The following is a 17,903-nucleotide window of genomic DNA, read 5'->3' as shown; positions in this document are numbered from 1 at the left end:
ATGTTTTAACATCTCACTGAAATGAGTCATCTGGTATTGTCAATGTGATGAGGGTTGATGTAGATACAAAGAAAATTGGAGAAAATTTCCACCAAAAAGACTTGGAAATTTTGAGATTATTACCAGAAATTTTGTAGTAGGAACTTGTACACTTCTGAGTTTGAAAAGCCACAAAATTTAGTTGAAAATCTCAAATTATGAAAGCAAGCTGACATTTTCTGGGAATAAACGTGGTAATTTTTGAGTTTGAGAAGTTTAAAAACTTCTACAAAAAAACTGAAATTTTATATATAATCTAGAAAGAAATTCTGGAAAACATGTATATTTCTGAGTTTGAAATTTGCTAGGAAAAAATCTGAGGTCATAAATTTGCTAGGAACTCCTCCCCCTCCCAAAAAAGGTTTTTTGAGATTAATCTTTAGAAAACCTTTTAATTTTTGTAGAAACCTTTATAAAATTTCTGAACTGCAAAAGTCAAACATTTGCTTGAAAAAAACTCAGAAGTTGAACATGGGAATTTTGGACATTTTCAAGCTTTTTAAATTTGGAAATTTGTCAGTTTCAAAAGTCAAAAATGTATAACTTCTGAAAATGTTCATATTGTTTCTAGAAATCTTTAGAGATTATTCTAAAAATTTTATGTTTATTTTAAAGCAAATTTAAAAATTGTCTAACTCAGATATTTCCTGTCTTTTTTTTCTTGAGTATTTCTAAAATTTTTAATCTAAAAGCTTCTTTTTTGATTTAGTGTTGTAATTCGGCCGCCATCCAGCAGGGGGCGCTGCTGGTCATCCTCAAATGAAATCCCTGAGACAGGATTAAAGATGGCGGAGACATAAAGAGAAACGGTCCAGAGTATGGTGCGGGATCCTAAACGCACTTTAAGTGGTTCTGTTTTAAAATATAAACACTCGAAACGTTCCTTAAGTTTCACCTTAATGAAGTTTTATCCATCCGAGCTAAGAAGGCGAGGATATGATGATAGAAAAGCTGGGGAAAAACGGAGAAAATGTGTTAAACGATGGGATAAAACATGATGCTAATAATCAAGATTGATATCGACGGCTGCTACACTTCACGGAGAAAAGTTTTTTTCCTTCAAGACCAACAGACGGCACTTCTGTATGAACATCTCTCTGTAAGTGTCTTACATATCTCATTCATTTAATCTTTTATTTTTCTATCAGCTTAATAAGTTCTTGTTTTGTTATATTTCATAATTATGTCGAAGCTTAACGTGAGAACCCCAATTTTCTGTTCAGTCTATTTAAAACAAAAATAATGTTAAAATGGAATGATTCTTGCTTTACTGCAGCATATTACGACAAATTTATGTTGTGGAAAGAGGGTCTGCCTTATTCATACAAGAGAAGACTCAGGTTTTTAATAAATGGGCACTTATCAGTTAATTATTTGTTGATGATAAGGTCAATCAACTCTAGATTTACTCATTAATCAATAACTTGAATCCCTAAAATGGCAGATTTATTAAAATTTCAACATTAGTTAGTTGGACTAGTTTCGATTGGAGATCAAAGTTGCAGTATTTGTTACTTTTTCACCTGTTGCAAAACTTTTTTAAAAATCTTAATAGTAAAATGTCTATACTTTTGAAATTTTTTTTCACATGTTTCTGCTCTGACTGTGTGTTTTGTTTATTTTTGTTTTGTTTTTTTCCCAGAAAATTTCCTTTTTTGGGGTTTGTGTTCTCCAAATAACAATCGATTACTGAATCAGTTGACATTTATTCACAAATGATCCGATTAATAATTTTAGCAATAATTGAAATTAAAGGTTAGATTAATGTACACTTGAAAAGCAGAATCTTCTTGAAGGTTTTCTCTAGTGAGAATTGAAGCTAGTGTACTGTGTGTATTTTCAGGTTAGCTTAGAGGAAATAAAAATGGCGGTGGCCAGCAGATGTGCTGGATAATATGTCAGAAACAGCAGTGGGCCCATTTCTTTCTGCTGCTTTCATTTCAAAGTGAAATGTGTGGAAACTCATCTGACCAATGAGGCGAATTTTAAAGGCAAAAAGCTGCGACTACTTAGACAGCAGGCATCCCATTCCTGCTGCTGTGAATTTCTTCGAATTTTATCTCGAACTTCACTATTGCTTTACCATAAGATGAGCAATCTTATTCTTTCTCCAGCTGCTTATAGGTTTAACAGCAAATAATGCTTTGTTTTGCTTCTTCTTGTGTCAAGCACTTATTAAAGAAAACAACCTACTTGCTGAACTGAAACATAGAGAAAGAGGCAAAGATCAAACATAACAATGTCTTGAAATAGAAAATTAAATATAATGAGTCTGCTGTTTACCACAAATAGCAGAGCATGTTTATGTTTTGTAAAGCTATATTGGCAATCTTCTGCAGTTCACAACCACGCAGGTTAGGTCACCTTCACTTACGAACCCTGAAAGGCATCCAGAAATTTAAATGAATGCTGAAAACGTGAAAGTTTATTAGCCTCTCATTTTTGGAGTTAACCAGGATGTAAAATGTTTTAAATATTTCATAGATTGTACAAGAAGACTTTACACTGTTTAACCAGGGCAGTAGAACATCAGCAGTGATCTTTCCAAACCATTTATGCTAAATTCACTTTTTGCATTTTTTTTGTTCTTTTTGTTTCTATTACTTCTAAAAACAGCTCAAATGCGTAAAAAAAAAAAAAACAAACAAAAAACTCCACTGAGTTGTTGTTTTGGTAATAAATGAATGTTTTTTGGTGTCTGGGAAATGAGCTGTTTCAAAAACCTTCTGATTTGTAATGTCTTTTCTGTGGGCACTGTGCCGTTACCTAGCAACCCCAGCAGAGTTTCTGGAACGTTTGGTCAGCTCGTTTTACCGCTGTATGCGCTGTACAGTGGCTGCTGGAGGAGACAAGTGTTCTGTTCTTGACTTACCATTCAGGAATCACTTTCTGCAGGGGTGTCCAAAGTGCGGCCTGGGGGCCATATGCGGCTCTTGGAGTGTTTTTTTATGGCCACTGGAGACAACTTAGGAATTGTTTACTCCAGCAAAGGGAGCTGATGCAGATGAAAACTTTTTGTCTTTCTTTATATCAGATTTTATATTGCAAACTTATGTTTAAAATAATAAATTTTAGGTATAAAACAAGAGTTTTCTTCTTTTAGTAACAATTTTTTTAAATATCAGTCAGCAGGATCACAGTCTTAAGAGACTTCTTACTTAAAAACAAATTTAATCACACTCAACCAGTTAGGACGCTGTAGAAGCCTGACACCTATTTTCAGACCGTTTTAATTAAAATGAATTGTAATTGTCATGGGAAGGTTCCATGAAATTTTTTAGCATTTTAACTGAAAGAAATATAAATAAATTGTGGCCCCTGAATAATTTTGGCCCTGGGAGTGAGACGTTTGGGCACGCCGACTTATTGCATTCTTGTTGGTTGTGCAGGAGGCTCCACTTCCGCTTTTCAAAGATGTACAGTCGTATAATTGAGCATCTTTTTCCTTTTAACGTGTGAGTGTAAAAGTTGAGTTGGGGGGCCATGGCCAATAGCAGTTTATTTGGCTATAAAGTGAAAAGACGCCCTAAAATAGCTCATTCTGACTAAAACCTTATTATGATTTTGTGCAAAAAATTTACATGCTTTGTATATACTGCATTTCTATCCTCGCCCGTTCAAAGTCACCTTTAGAAAACCAGACTTTTAATGCAAGAAGGTCACATTTTTACATCTTTTCTCTTCCTCCAATAAGTTTAAAGTCCATCTGCCTTATTTTCTCAGACAGAGCTGATTATTTAAAAACGCCACTATAGTGTTCAACACAATTCCCTCGACAGTTTGCAGTCAATCTTATCTGCAGTGCAGGAAGAGAAAATAAAAGAATTAAGAGCCCAGAAAGAGAAACTCATGAGAAATCGGGACACTGTTTGACTGCTCAGCAACATGCAGAGGAAAACGGCGTTAGAGATTCTTAGATTTTGGGTTAAAGTAAAAAATATTTCACTGACTGAGCCATAGTTCAACACGCATAATTTATGTGGCTGGAGCTTTAATAGAGGGAAATACATTTTATGGACAGAAGTAAAGAAAATCCATTTGTCATCACTTTGTTACAATAATCTATGTATCTGACAATAAACGGCTGTTCAATTCTTTGGTTTATAAAGTGAAAATGTTGTTTATTGTTTTTAATTTTGATTGTAGCCAATGGAGATTTTAGGGATTCTGCATTTTGGTATGAAAGGTTTCAAATTGTAAAGTTTGTTCCTGTTTTTATTTTCAGCTGATTCAAATAAGGCAAATTGAAACATGGACCTTACCAAGCTCCGCCCACAACCGACCCACGTGACCGCAAGTCTCTCAAACAAAGCCTCGTAGCGCATTGTTTCTATGTAAACATGACTCCATTAGTGCATCTTTTCTACCGGATTTTCACAATATATCAGCTACTACAATAGACAGAGGAAATAACAAGTTCATGTCATCATCTGGGAGGAGGTTACTGGTTTTTCAGTCACAAGCTGGTTGCAAACCTGAGGCCAGCAGGTGTCAGTCAGTCAGTTATGGTAGATCTGAATTTGGTTTGATGACCTCAATATGAGAAGCTACAGACTGTTAAGAGGAACCAAAGAGCTCTGTTAAGGTAAAGACGCCATTTGTTTGTTAAAAGTTTATGAAATATATTTTTTCTATTTGACGTTTGTTATGAATGACGATGCGACCGTCACAAACGAACGACGTAATTAGTCCAACCTTTAGAAACTACAGCGGCTGTAATGAGCCACAGCAAAGGTAAACAAAAGTAAAATAACCAGAACAGGTGATCAACTCAAAACCACTCGTACCTTTTTACTCTCTCTCTCTCTTTGTGGTTTAAGCACACCTGTTACCGTATCAACCGCCTGCGCCCCGCAAGACGAGCAAAGATTACGTTAAAAACATAACATTCAGTCCGTTACGATATCAAGTTTCCAGGCTTGATATTTATTTCTGGATTATTAATCAGGGCTTCCCTGAACACAGCGATGGTTGATTGACTAGCTGTACTTGGTGCTAGAGTGGCTACAGTTTAGTCCAAAGCCTTTTCTGCTAAAATAAAATCTTTAGTGTGTGTCAGATACAGTACACATTGCATATTGATCTGTTTAGCTAACGTAAGACTGTGTAGCAGACAGGCTTCAAGGTGTAGAAGTTGTATCAGAACTGCTATTATGCTGTACTTAGCTAACGAGAAGCGTGTGTTTGTGAGACTGCCACCCACGTGACCACGCAGAATGTGCATCAGCCAATGAAAAGCGGCCCCTCTGGTAAGGTCCATTAGACCCTGGACTCCAAAAATTATTTGTTGGAGAATGTGAAAAGTGAAATTAGATAGAGCAATTATAATGTCATAACTTAATTAACCTGGTTCAGTTCAACAAAACCTTTTAGGGTTAATTTGATATTTTTACCACGGCTGCTTCTGATTCATGTTTAATTGGTCTGGTCAAATTAATTTTCTTTTTTGTACATGTTTCCAATAGTTACAACAATGACAATTATGTTTGTTTGAAATCTCTTAACACTTCCAAGAGCAATTGGAAGTTGGAAGACGATCGCCTTTTTGTGATACTTATTTCAGAGTTGCTGAATGAATCAGCAATTCTGATTCATTTAGAGTATTTTGACTCTAGACTATTTTGAAAACGTCTAGATTTGAACCACTTATCTGAACCATTCAAATAGATTTCTTAAAAGTCTGACTACTTTGAAGGAAGACATAGAAATTGGACGTGGTTTGAATCAGTAAAGGGCAGCTTGGCGTCTGTGGTTGGTAGATTGGTTGCTTGTTGGGCAGGTAGATGGGCAGGTATGTAGGTTGGTATGTAGGTGAGTAAGTATGTGCAGGTAGGTTGTTGATGGGCAGTTGGGTCTGTCTGTCCATCACATGATGAATTTCACCTCCTTGTTCATTTGGTTAGTATCACACCGTTTGCCATTGATGGGTGAACTGTGCCATTTTTTTTTTAACCGGTTTTATTGTGAATGATATGATAACCTGTATCTTTTTATTTTATTTTATTTTATTTTTTTCCCACCAGGGGGTCTTTTTGTGGGCTCTAGTGTCCCTTATATGACAGCAGGCTGACAGGAAAGGGGGGAAGACATGCGGCAAAGGGGGGAAGACATGCGGCAAATGTCGGCCGGGTCTGGGAATCGAACCCACGACGGCCGCGTCGAGGACCAAAGGCCTCCAAATGTGGGCCGCGCTACCCCCTACGCCACCACAGCACGCCCCAGTATGTGACCTGTATCTGACCTCTGATCTGGTCCGTATTTGCGGTCTGAACGGCCATGTTGCATTTTATCATATTTGTTCATCATCATTCTGCTCAAGAAAAAGCCAGATGCTGTAAATCTGAATGTTAACAATGGCTGAAATTTATGAAAGAAGTCTGACATTGAAGCGCGTCACGTCAAAATCCCACCACTTTTAGCTTTGACCACATATCCAAACTTTCCTACAGAACCAGCAGGTTGTTGGTGTTAGTTGTGCTTCCTTTGTGATTAGGATTTTTGTGACGATACTGTTGGCACCCGTTGCTGAGTAAATCTTTAATTTGATCCCTGAGCGTTCTGGAGATCAATGTGTGACGTCAGCGTTCTTCTGTGCATGCTTTAGGGTTGTAAACCATTCACACCGTACTCTGATTGTTTGGTTTAAACAAGTATGCCTTTTTTATTTCCCATTTAAGAAACCTTGTCAGTTGTGTCTGCTAGTGGAATCTCCAACACCAAGCAATCAATTTAAAACCTTTTTCTTAATTAGTTGCATCAGTGCCTCTGATAAAAATATTCATTTCTGTGGTCCAGTAATCTGCACTCTTCAGTATGACGCTTCCAGTTTGTGTTAATGGCACCATTGATCTATCTCCCACTCCGTCCTAGCTGTCACGAACAAGAAGACATTTAGATGCTTTAACTCCTCCACTTTAGTCAGAGAGTGACCCCTGACCCCGAGGGAACAAACCTCCATTTTCTGGGTCAGAAGCTGACCTCAGAGTCAAAGGAGTCGCCTTTCATACCATCTGCCTCACAGTGCTGAAACTCTTCTCCCAAACATGCCAAATGAACCTTTTCAAACACTCATCCACTCAAAACAAAATAACTCCCTGTTCCTGACTGAGCTTTGATGTTTATTAATAAGTTGACACTTAAACACAAGCGGCGATTGATCAGTTAATTTAATTAACTGATCTCTGACAGATCATCAGTGGGATCTGTCAGAGATCCTTGGTAGATCCAATCTGTCTGAGAGTTGGTGTCTGGGTTGCCTTATTTTTGTGTTAACTGAACAAAAACAAACCAAAATTCCACAGCGCATCTGCATGTTAAGGTTGTCATAGTCAAGCTAGCATAGCAGAACTACTTCCCAGTTTCTCAATATTTGTTTTAAATTAAAATCTTTTCCTCGGATATGAAATGTGATACACTTGGACCTTGTTGTCTACTTGTTGTAGTGTTGACAGTTAATTGCATAAACATTGCATTCCTTTTTCAGATTTTTGCCTAATTTTTGTAACTTTCCTGACTCAATGGAGTCAATATGTGGCATGATAAGTCACTTTATGTCCACTCCAACATAGGCATGTTGCAATAAGCAGTAAATAATCTAATTAGAAAATAAATTCAAACAAGCTCAATAATTTCCATTTGCACAATTTATAATTTTTCTCTTTTCTCTCTCTTTTTTTTAATACCTAAAACTGATAAAGGTCTTCAGTCTGGTGCTTTGGTCTCAGCTAGCCTGTTTTTATAAAGACAGTTTTGTTGTTTTGTTTAGTTAATTTGGACATTTAAAGTGTCTTCTATTTGTAGTGATAAATGTTCACTAGAATTTAAAATTTACTGATCTTTCATAATGTTATTACCATTATATTATTTGAAAATGGTCTCAAAGGAACAATATTATCCTTTGTCATGATAATTTGTTACTGTAATAGTAATATATACCAAGAGCTGATCCTTCAGGTTTCAGACAATATCCTAACGGTGCTTCATCTAGGCATCAAAACACCAATTTAGTCTTCCTGTCTGTGAGAACGTTGGAAAGAGAAACACACGAGCAGAGTGGGTAGTGTTGGGGTGAGAGGGCCACACTATGAAGGCGATGAAGCAGAGCTCAATTTGGACATCAAACACAGGAGGAGAGATGTGAAGGCAGTGGCATGTGGGCCTGCGATGTCAGGAAGGAGCTCTGTCCTGACTCAATTTCCAGCCCTCCTGTGGGAATCCCACGCATGTTGCAACAATGTGGCAACACACTTCATCCCATTACCCCCGAGGCTCTTTACCCTCAATCTGCTCTCGTCTCAAAAACTGACAACTTGACTGTATTGAACTTGTTCAAAGCCTTTCTTGGTTCTTGGAAAGACTGCGAGGGTGAGAAATTAATCATTTCTGTGCCTTTGAAAGTTTGAGGGGTTGAACAAAAGACGCGTGGACGAGCGAGAAAATATTTGGATCTCAAATTGCAGCGAGTTACTCTCCATACGAGTGAAATGTATCAACTAAAAGTGACAAGCAGCTGAAAAATCACGCTTGGGCAACAACAAATCAAATTGATCAAATCAATAATTCCCTTCTGTTGATGGAAACTTACTAGTTCCTTTGGAAAATTATTCCACTTATTACAAAACATCTTTTCTCACAAGTAAAACAATTTGCCAGTTAAAGTCACTTTTTTGTCAATAGTAAGGAGTCTTTTTGAAAAGTTATTTGTAAGTTATTTTGTCGTATTTTAAGCGTACTTAGATATGTGCACGACAAAGTAGACCAAAGATATTTTGTAAGATTTGTCTTTGCAAGTACTAGTACTAGTCAGAATATCAATAAAAAGGAGTGAAAGCATAACTCTGGCCATTACCAGTTTAGAAAAACTGCACCAAAAGTGGGCGGAGCCAAGAGATTTTGAGGGGTGTGGCCTAGTTTGGGGATGAGCAGATTGGGGTCAGGACGAGAGGAAGCACACACAACTAAACAAACTTGTTTAATGGGAAAAAAAGTATTTTTTTATTTTTTTAGATTAGTTACTCTTTAAGTTAGACATTTTTCAAGATTCTTGAAGTTTTACGTGCTATTTCTTCTGCAAGTGGCAGTTAGAAATGTTCTTATTTTCTTTGCCAAATTCCTGAGTCATGTTGTGCTAATGAAAACATGAAAACCTTCAATTTCAGATTGTTTTCAGCGTGAAGTGTACCACAGCACGGACTGGTTGCTGAATAAAACATGAATTTTGTCACTTTAATTCCATAAAGAGATGTTATAACCATTAAAGAAAATCAAGTGATCAATTAATGACAGCTAAATGTGCTGAACTCAGTCAATCTTGTGCTGAAATGCAACTAATGCAGTCATTAATATTTGAAAATGGTAAACAACACCTCCGTAATGTATTTGGAAAACTGTAAGGAGAGTAGCAATTATCAGTAGCTGCATGAAAAATGAAGATGACTCCAGGATAGCAGGTCTATAAGCTTGTTAATGATTGGTAAGTCATGGTTTCCGGATCGGTTTGAACATGGAGAAGATCCTTATCTGCCAAGGTCACCGCCGTTCTTCTCTTCCCGTCCCGGGCCGCCAAACGTTCCGGCGAAGGTGCAAACGATACGACCCTCACCGCTCTGCTGTGTGGAGCCAGAGTGGCAAAATGTGTGACACAAGTCGGATCGTTTATCATCATTTTTCAAGAGGCAATTAACAGCAAATGAGAAGATGGTTGCTGCCCTTCAGGATACTGCAGTCTCTGCTGCATTCATGATTACAATAGATAGAGAAGTAAGGACGCTTTCGCTCAGCCATACAAACACTGTTGATGGAAAACAGTTCAGGAATATAAAATCCCAAACTTTCCAGTTGGTATTTGAACGCCCCTGTCCCAAATTAGAATGCAAAAACACAAAATCTTACCAGTTATTTTGGTCTTGTTTCCATTGCAAACATCTTAATACACTTGAAATACGACAAAACTAACTTAGAAGTAGCTTTTCAGCAAGATATAGGAGCTTGTTAAATATTGATAAAAATGTGCTAGTTCCACTAACAAGACATTTTTTTCATATTATTAGTGAAATAATGATACTTTTTAAAATCAATATCAAAGAATTATTGACTTTTGTTTCTTGCTCAAAAGTTTCTTATAAGTATAATTTGTATTATTTCATGTGTAATAAGATATATGCACTTGAAACTAGACCACAAAATACAGACTTTAAAACTTAACTGTACAGCAAAACCCTTAAAAGGAGGAATTTTGAGACTTTAGAAGAAAAATTGACATGCAAGTGACATGAAATTAAGATTATCAGTCATGAAATAAGGTCCAGTCAATCCTATTGTTTACAAAGTTTACTTGAATTTATAGTGATCACCTTAAGTAAAAATACATCAATCACCAGTTTAAGAAATAAATCATGGGTTTGAATGTCGGTATGTTTTAACTTTTAAAACAAAATAACTGTAAAATTGTGTAAATTGGGATTATGAAAATAAATGTGTTTAACGGAAACATGACAATTTCGGAAACATGTTTTTTTTTTGATACAAAGATGATAAATGCAGTGTACTCTACGACTTAAACCCATTTTGAAATCGATTCAGAATTCCCACGACTAGAAATTGCGATTTTCTATTCGGGGATTATTTGTTTGTAAACACAGCGTATGCAGACGCAACCAGGTTGCCATGGTTCCCTACATTTATGTTGCTTTTTTTAATATTCGCCAACATGTTGCCAGCATACTACAGCAGTTTACTGCAAACCGTTGAAATACGTTATGCTAATCCCTCTATATGTTACATATTATTGTTTACATCAGGAAAATTTGTGCGTCCACACAACACTAAAGGATAGAAAGAGGGTTCTGTCACATGCCATCCACAGCCGCTCTGCCTCGGCAGGACAACTTTAACAAACCTGGAGATGTAGGTATTGTTAATTTACTGCAATGTGCCGCAGTAAAGGGAAAAATAACTCAAAAACCACTGGTAATCTTCATTTATATTCATTCTTTTTAATTTTATTTAAGAGAACTGAAACAAGTCGAATTCCACAGCACATCTACATGTTAAAGTTGTCATAGTCAAGCTAGCATAACTGACCTTTCCCTCGCTTTTTTCTTTTAATTAAAACTTTTTTCTGACCTTGTTTTCTTATTGTCGTAGTGTTGACAATTAGTAGCAAAGCACTGTGTCCCTTTTTCTCTTATTTGTCATGCATAGATTTAAGATTTACATTGATATCTTGATGCTAAAACCAATGCTAGTCATCGTCCAGCAGGGAGAAAGGGGCAGGATCTATAGACTGTATTTTTTCTGATCGTACGTTCATGTTTGAGTAATTTAGTTAGAGTTAATGAATGTATGTAGGGTTGTCTCTGGGGTTGTATCTTTACACACCAGTTTTTATGATTGATTTTAGCGAGACGCTACCTGACAGTAAGAACTGTTTGAATCCTGTGACAGTCTCTTTGTGATAACAGTGATTGAGTGATATCCCTGGCCTCCTGATGAACATATCACCGCGACGACTGACAGGCTCCGCCGCTGTCACCGTTCACGTGTCGCTCACCTGACTTACCGTGGCGATCACGCCGCTTTCTCCTCATCATTTTTTAAAAGCTCCTGAAGTGTCATTTCCTGTGCTATGCTTGACTTGAATATGAGGAAATGAAGCCTGAGTGAGGTGAATTATTACCCACGGTGACTTTTAGACTAATTGAGACCATTACGCTATGCAGCACAGGAAAATAGAGTGCCGACTGTGGTGGCAAACAGACTCCCAGTGCGCGGGCTCACCCCCACCACACCAAATCATAAAAAACGGCGCCCTAATTTGTCAGTTAACCTTAAATGTCAAGGTGAAATGCAAAGGTTGAATGTAAATTAGCGGCGTGAAAAACATGCTCCCACGACCCCAATCTGCACAGTTCATGGTCTTTGTTTAGATTTGCTTTTTAAATGGGTTATCCCTAATTAGAAGTGACCCTTGGGCTGAACTGCTTGGTTAGTTCATTGTGTTAACAGCTCACCATGCAAGGATAGGTGTCTAATCAAATGTCACAGTTCAGTTGCGAAGTTAGTGACCTGCATCGTTGTGGTTTACGACGGGAGGGGACTGCGCGAGCTCTCAAATGGGATCCATGTAGAATCACCACCAGATAATACAGAAAGGCTGTAAAGAAGATTTCATCCCTCTGAGTGTGACTGGAAGAGGAAAAAAAGGAGGGAACAGAATGAAGCGCAGAGCAAAATGGTAGCTACTTAATTATTTTGTTAAAATACCATCTACTTAAGCAACAGGTAGTTAGGTTAACTAAAACGGTTAGGCTAGCTTAGCTAACATCTACTTAAACAGGGAGTCTAACAGCTGCTCAAGCACTCAAATAGCTACTTAACCTGACGTTTAAATAAACTAACTTCTACCTAAGCTAACAATTACTTAAACTAATAGCTGTACTACCAACAACCTGAACTCAAATGTGCTAAAGCTAACAATTATTCTATCTAATAACCATTTAATGTAACAGCTAATCGAGCTAAAATTTACTCAAGCCTTTTACAGTCTTGCATCTGCCAAACGAGACAGAATCTTGTTTAAAATAAATTCAGTTTTTATTCCTATGCCATCCATAAGGATTTACAGCTCTGCTATAATAAGATACAGCATCTTTGTTTGCGAAGAAAGGTGCCAACGTCGGCAGTATTGATTATCCCTAATTAGAAGTGACCCTTGGGCTGAACTGCTTGGTTAGTTCATTGTGTTAACAGCTCACCATGCAAGGATAGGTGTCTAATCAAATGTCACAGTTCAGTTGCGAAGTTAGTGACCTGCATCGTTGTGGTTTATGATGGGAGGGGACTGCGCGAGCTCTCAAATGGGATCCATGTAGAATCACCACCAGATAATACAGAAAGGCTGTAAAGAAGATTTCATCCCTCTGAGTGTGACTGGAAGAGGAAAAAAACGAAAGGACCAGAATGAGCGCAGAGCAAAATGAAGCCCAAATCCCCCCGAGAATAATATGGAGATCTGCCTAACATAAGATCCTTGTGGTAATGCAATTTAAGTTGGAAGGAAAAAATGTCAGGGTAATCTCATCAGTCCGTCAGAGAGAGGGATGTCAGACATAGCCTGTGGCGAGCCTCCAGCAGGGCCGCTTCTATCCTTCACAGAGCACCGCTCTGTCTCCTCTCCTCTGCTTTTTCTTTCCATCACAGAGCAGAACCACCACTGTATTGTGATACGGTCCTCACTGTCGATTCATGTAGCCCAGCAGAATGTGCAAATAAACCCAAATCCAGAGAAGCTGCGTTGGAGACAAAAGGCTAAATAAACAAAAATCTACATGGGTGATATCTATACTGTGTCAGAAACAGACAGATTCTGCCTACGGTACCATATGAATGGTGTCGGAAGGTCAACCCTAAAAGAATATAATGAGGGGAAGGTGAAATGACATGCAAGAAATCATCCTGTCAGTCATATGGAGATAGGATCTCTAAATCAGTGAATTCACCCTGTGAACTCCAGGGTAAAGAGAGACGCAGAGCAGCTTAAAAGGATAGAAACGCAACAGGAAGTTTGTAAATAAACTATAAATATAAGAGAGGGACTACTTATTCATCTGTTTGTGTTAGCGTGGGCCTTTGTGTTGTTGATTCATCAAATATCAGTGAGCAGTTTCTCAAACTATCAGCTAGTTAAGCTAGCAGCTACTCCGAATATTACTGCTACTAATCAAACTGACAGCCACTTGAAAATCACTGTACAACAGGTAGTTAGGCTAAAATCTATTCAAGCTAACATTAACTCAAACTAATAGTCAGGTAAAATAGCAGGTGCTCAAGCTAACTGCTAATCCAGCTTCTAATCAAGACTGTTGCTAGTTAAACTAACAGTCATTTTAGCAACAGGTACTTAGGCTAATATCGATTTAAGCTAACATCAACTCAAACTAATTAGCCGACAGTATAGCAGGTACTCAAGCTTACTGCTAATCCAGCTTGTAGCTAGTTAAGACTGTTGCTAGTTAAACTAATAACTACCTGAGCAACAGGTAAAAAGTTTAATATCTATTCGGCTAACAAATCAAAACTCAACTATGATAGCAAGCACTCAAGCTAACCGGGAAATAGCTAGTTAAGGTAGCAGGTACTTAACCCTATTGTTAGTTTGGCTAACAACTAGTCAAAGAACAAGTAGTTTGGTTAATAGCTACTCAGGCTACCCACTAAATAAACTAAATGATTTTAAATCAAAAAGCAAACAGCTAAACAGTTGTACAGCTATTCTAGCTAACTTCTAAATAAATGTTTAGATTTATTTAAGGGAAATAAGTCTAAACATTTATTTAGATTAAAGCTAAGCTAAGTTAAGCCTTTAGCTTAACTTCCACCTAAGCTAAGGGCTACTCTAGCTAACAGCTATTTAAACTACCAGCATCTTGAGCACAAAGATGCTAAAGCTAACAATTATTCTGTCTAATAACCATTAGTAAATCAAGCTAAAATTCACTTAAACTTTTTGTTATTTTATATCTTACCAACTAGCCAGAGTCTTGTTTAAAATCACTTCCAGTAAAACATAAACCCTCTCATACTAGCAAGTAGTAAATATGAAAGTCAAGTATGTTTAGTATTCAATTCTTGTCATATGGAACTATCAACACAACCAAAGTCCTGGGGATAAGAACCGTGAAACCCCGGAGATGAAAGGCCACATAAACAAAAATCTGTCTGAAAGCACGCTTTCCCAGGTCAGAAACTGTCAGATTCTGCCTCGAGTGCCATCTGCGTAATGTTGTAAGGTCATCCCTGCAAGATTATAATGAAGAGAAGGTGACACGACAAGGAAGAAATCATCCCGTCGGTCATATGGAGATAGAATCTGTAACTCACTGGACCCTGCACGCCGTCGGGCAAAAAAACCATGAGTGTCCTCAAAGTTGATTAAAAGTTTATTATTTCCACAAACTGAACATGAAGAAATGTTATTGAGTATCCAAATTTCATACCATTTTCTTTTAACACTGATTAAGTAGAGTGATTCTGGAATTATTGACGAAAGGTTTGCAATCCATAACTGCCATCAGGAATTTCAAATGGAGCGCCTGAGGACATTGGAGGGGTGTGGAAAAGTGGCAGTGCGCCATATCAGAGTGGGAGATAAGGCCAGATTGTGGTGTATTGATTCTAGATAAACATCTACTCTCAAACACAAGCTGGCGGTCTGTTTCTGACCATCGGAGAAGACCTGATAGGTCTGGATGTGCATGTTTCCCCGTTTTGATCCGATCTGTTATTTCAGTGTCTGGCACCAGTAGTTTACATCGCTCCGTTTGTACACAGTCTCAAATTAACTGAGCACAGAAACTCTGCGGCTAAATAAATCAGTCTGCCATTCTGCAATGCTTTCAACAATTAGGAAGTGTGTCGAATAAAGGTAAGAAAAGAGAAATTTCAAATATGAAAGCTCTGCTCTCTTAGTACTCAGTACTCATTAAATTTAATATTTTAAACTCAAGAAATAAAATTTTTTGGATGGCTCGCATCAAAACAGTGCATGATTTGAATCCCGTCTGTTGGTTTTCTTGACTTTTTCAACCTTCAATACTCGAATACTTGAGACTCCCTCTCAAAACTCTTACAACTGCCGATGTTAACAGTTCAGAACATCAAATATTGCTAATTTGTGCTGTGGACGTCATCTTAGCACAACCACAGAAGCTAACAGCGATTGTTTTTCGTTCTTCAGGGTACAGCCAATCAGTGGCAAGGAAAATAAATCCAATAGCTTCCAAACCTGCATTTTCTTCCCGATATTTTAAATACCCTCTACAAAAAAATGTTTTAACATTCACACCAGCCCCGATTTGTCTGCTTTAATCAAACTATAAATCATTTGCCTAAAAGGTTTGGTTCATTTGGGGAGGTGAGGATGCTTAAGTGAGCTCTGGACCCCCTACAAACCTCGGCCTCGGTTCGGTTAAAGTCAACTACAGGGGTTCAAATGCGTATATGAGCACCAAGTGGACCAGAAATTGCTCCAAAAGTAGGAAGTGAATTACAGTGCAGGGCATTCTGGGTAAATACAACAATAGTGCTACTGAGAGACTAGTGCTAGCAGGAGAAATGTCTCAAGGTCTTTAGCTAAAGACAAGAAATCAACTGCTAAAATCTGACAACACTCCATTTTTGCTTACATTTTGCGAAACAGTTAAATTGTGCTCAGTGTCATCTTCGGAGGTTTTTGTGTAGTTTCCTTCAGTGGTTCTTGGTGCAGCGCCCCTACAGGTAAGGAGGGGAACCTGATTTTCATTTAGTTTGGTTTGTTTGACATATTGCAGTGAGAAAGAGAACCACAGCAGCTACAAATATAACAAATGTTTCAATTTTGATCCCCAATCGAACAGAGTAAGGAGTCCTTTGTACATGTTTTTTCATCGCTTTCAAGGAATTTTGACTTGAAATGTTTAATCCCAGCATCACTGGAGGTTGTTTTGAGCATAAACAACCCGTTTAATAAAAATATCTCTCAATATCGCAATCAGATTTAAGTCTTGGCTTTCATTTGGACAATCTAAAACCTTCATTTTACACCACAGCATCAATATTTTCAAAAATGTTTGTTAGTTTATGGAGCAGGATGTGGACCTTCCCAAACGTTCCACTTTTCTGTCATCTTTCACAACCGTTGGAGATCATTAAATGTTTTTTGGCAAGTGTAAGTCATTACCTTTGTGTCCTTTCTGGTCAGCTGGCTTTCTCCTTGGAAATCTGTCCTGGTTGCAGTTTTTGCCCATTCTCCTTCAGATTTATAATAAATATATTTTCACACCTCTGTAAATTGGTTAAAAGAAGTTTTACAGATTAAATGGAAGCAGGAAGTAGTAAAATGACAATGCAGCACAAATTGGCAAACAGCAAATAGATTTTAAATGTTCACACAATACTTTAATACCCGTTAAAATGGAATGCAAAAAGATAAAAACACAAGTAATTTTAAAAAGTAAAGATACAAAACGAATTGTAGATCTGAGCAAAACATTAATCCAAATGGCATTAAGCATGAAACATGTCAGTGATGTTGTGGTTTACTGCAGAAAAGATAAAATAATCTCTTTTTAATAATGGAAAGAAATCATCCTGGTAAATGGTGATTTGTGGGAACAGACTCAAAGACGAAACAAAAGAAATGCAGAATATCAGCAACACACAAAGACCTCAGATAAGTTTTTACATCCACTGATGTGTCTTTGCTGTGGGGTTTTTACCATAGAAGTAAATAAATAAATATAAAAGGTTGCTGACTGACAAAATGAAAAGACTTTGTAAGGATGTCACGGAGATCACTGCACCATTGTAAGCTGCTATAAATTAAAAGACGCGTAAAGGAAAAGGAAAACGTGGGCCTGCAAGAGGATTATACCAGCCTCTTTGTTGACTAGCTGCCTGCGGTACACGCATTTTAACTTGTTTGTTATGATCATGTTTTGCTTTATGCTCAATACACTGATGTGCTTTTTTTGCTGAATAGGAAACAGCATGGAAACATGAAGATTTGCCTGAACTGAGCTGAATGAGGGCTCCATTAGCGGCTAATGCATGGGAGAAACTTCTGGATGTAAATGAGACTTTGAGCTACAGATCGTTTTTAAACAAGGTGGGTTTTGTTCACCATTATTACCAATGTTTCAACACAAACTCTGAAAACTAGTAACACCACTCACTACAGTAATCATTTGTCAGAACGGCTGAAACAAGCTGCTCGAAACTGGCTAGCATGTCAATGCTAGCCTGTGTGTGAAAGCAACTATAGTAAATATTTTTGTCTTTGCATGTTTTCCTCTATGAGACGGCTAAAGCTAACAAAATGTTGTTAG

The 17,903-nt window shown here is 37.5% G+C and overlaps 1 protein-coding gene across 3 annotated transcripts in view; it reads left to right on the top strand.

Annotated features, from left to right (window-relative positions):
• Positions 1 to 826: 826 nt before the first annotated feature.
• cdh6 (cadherin 6) overlaps positions 827 to 17,903 on the top strand; it is a 248,907-nt gene continuing 231,830 nt past the window's right edge. For 2 of the 3 annotated variants that reach the window (XM_044105233.1, XM_044105231.1), the window contains exons 1-2: positions 835 to 1,138; positions 17,558 to 17,683. The gene's annotated coding sequence lies outside the window, so the exon portion shown is untranslated. Of the gene's footprint in view, positions 1,139 to 17,557; positions 17,684 to 17,903 lie in introns of all 3 variants that reach the window. The other variant, XM_044105234.1, reaches the window with a different exon arrangement.

This window comes from Gambusia affinis, linkage group LG21, assembly GCF_019740435.1.
Source record: "Gambusia affinis linkage group LG21, SWU_Gaff_1.0, whole genome shotgun sequence".
Lineage (NCBI taxonomy): Eukaryota > Metazoa > Chordata > Actinopteri > Cyprinodontiformes > Poeciliidae > Gambusia > Gambusia affinis.
The sequence above is the reverse complement of the archived record's forward strand: the minus strand, read 5'-3'. Positions and strand labels throughout refer to the sequence as shown.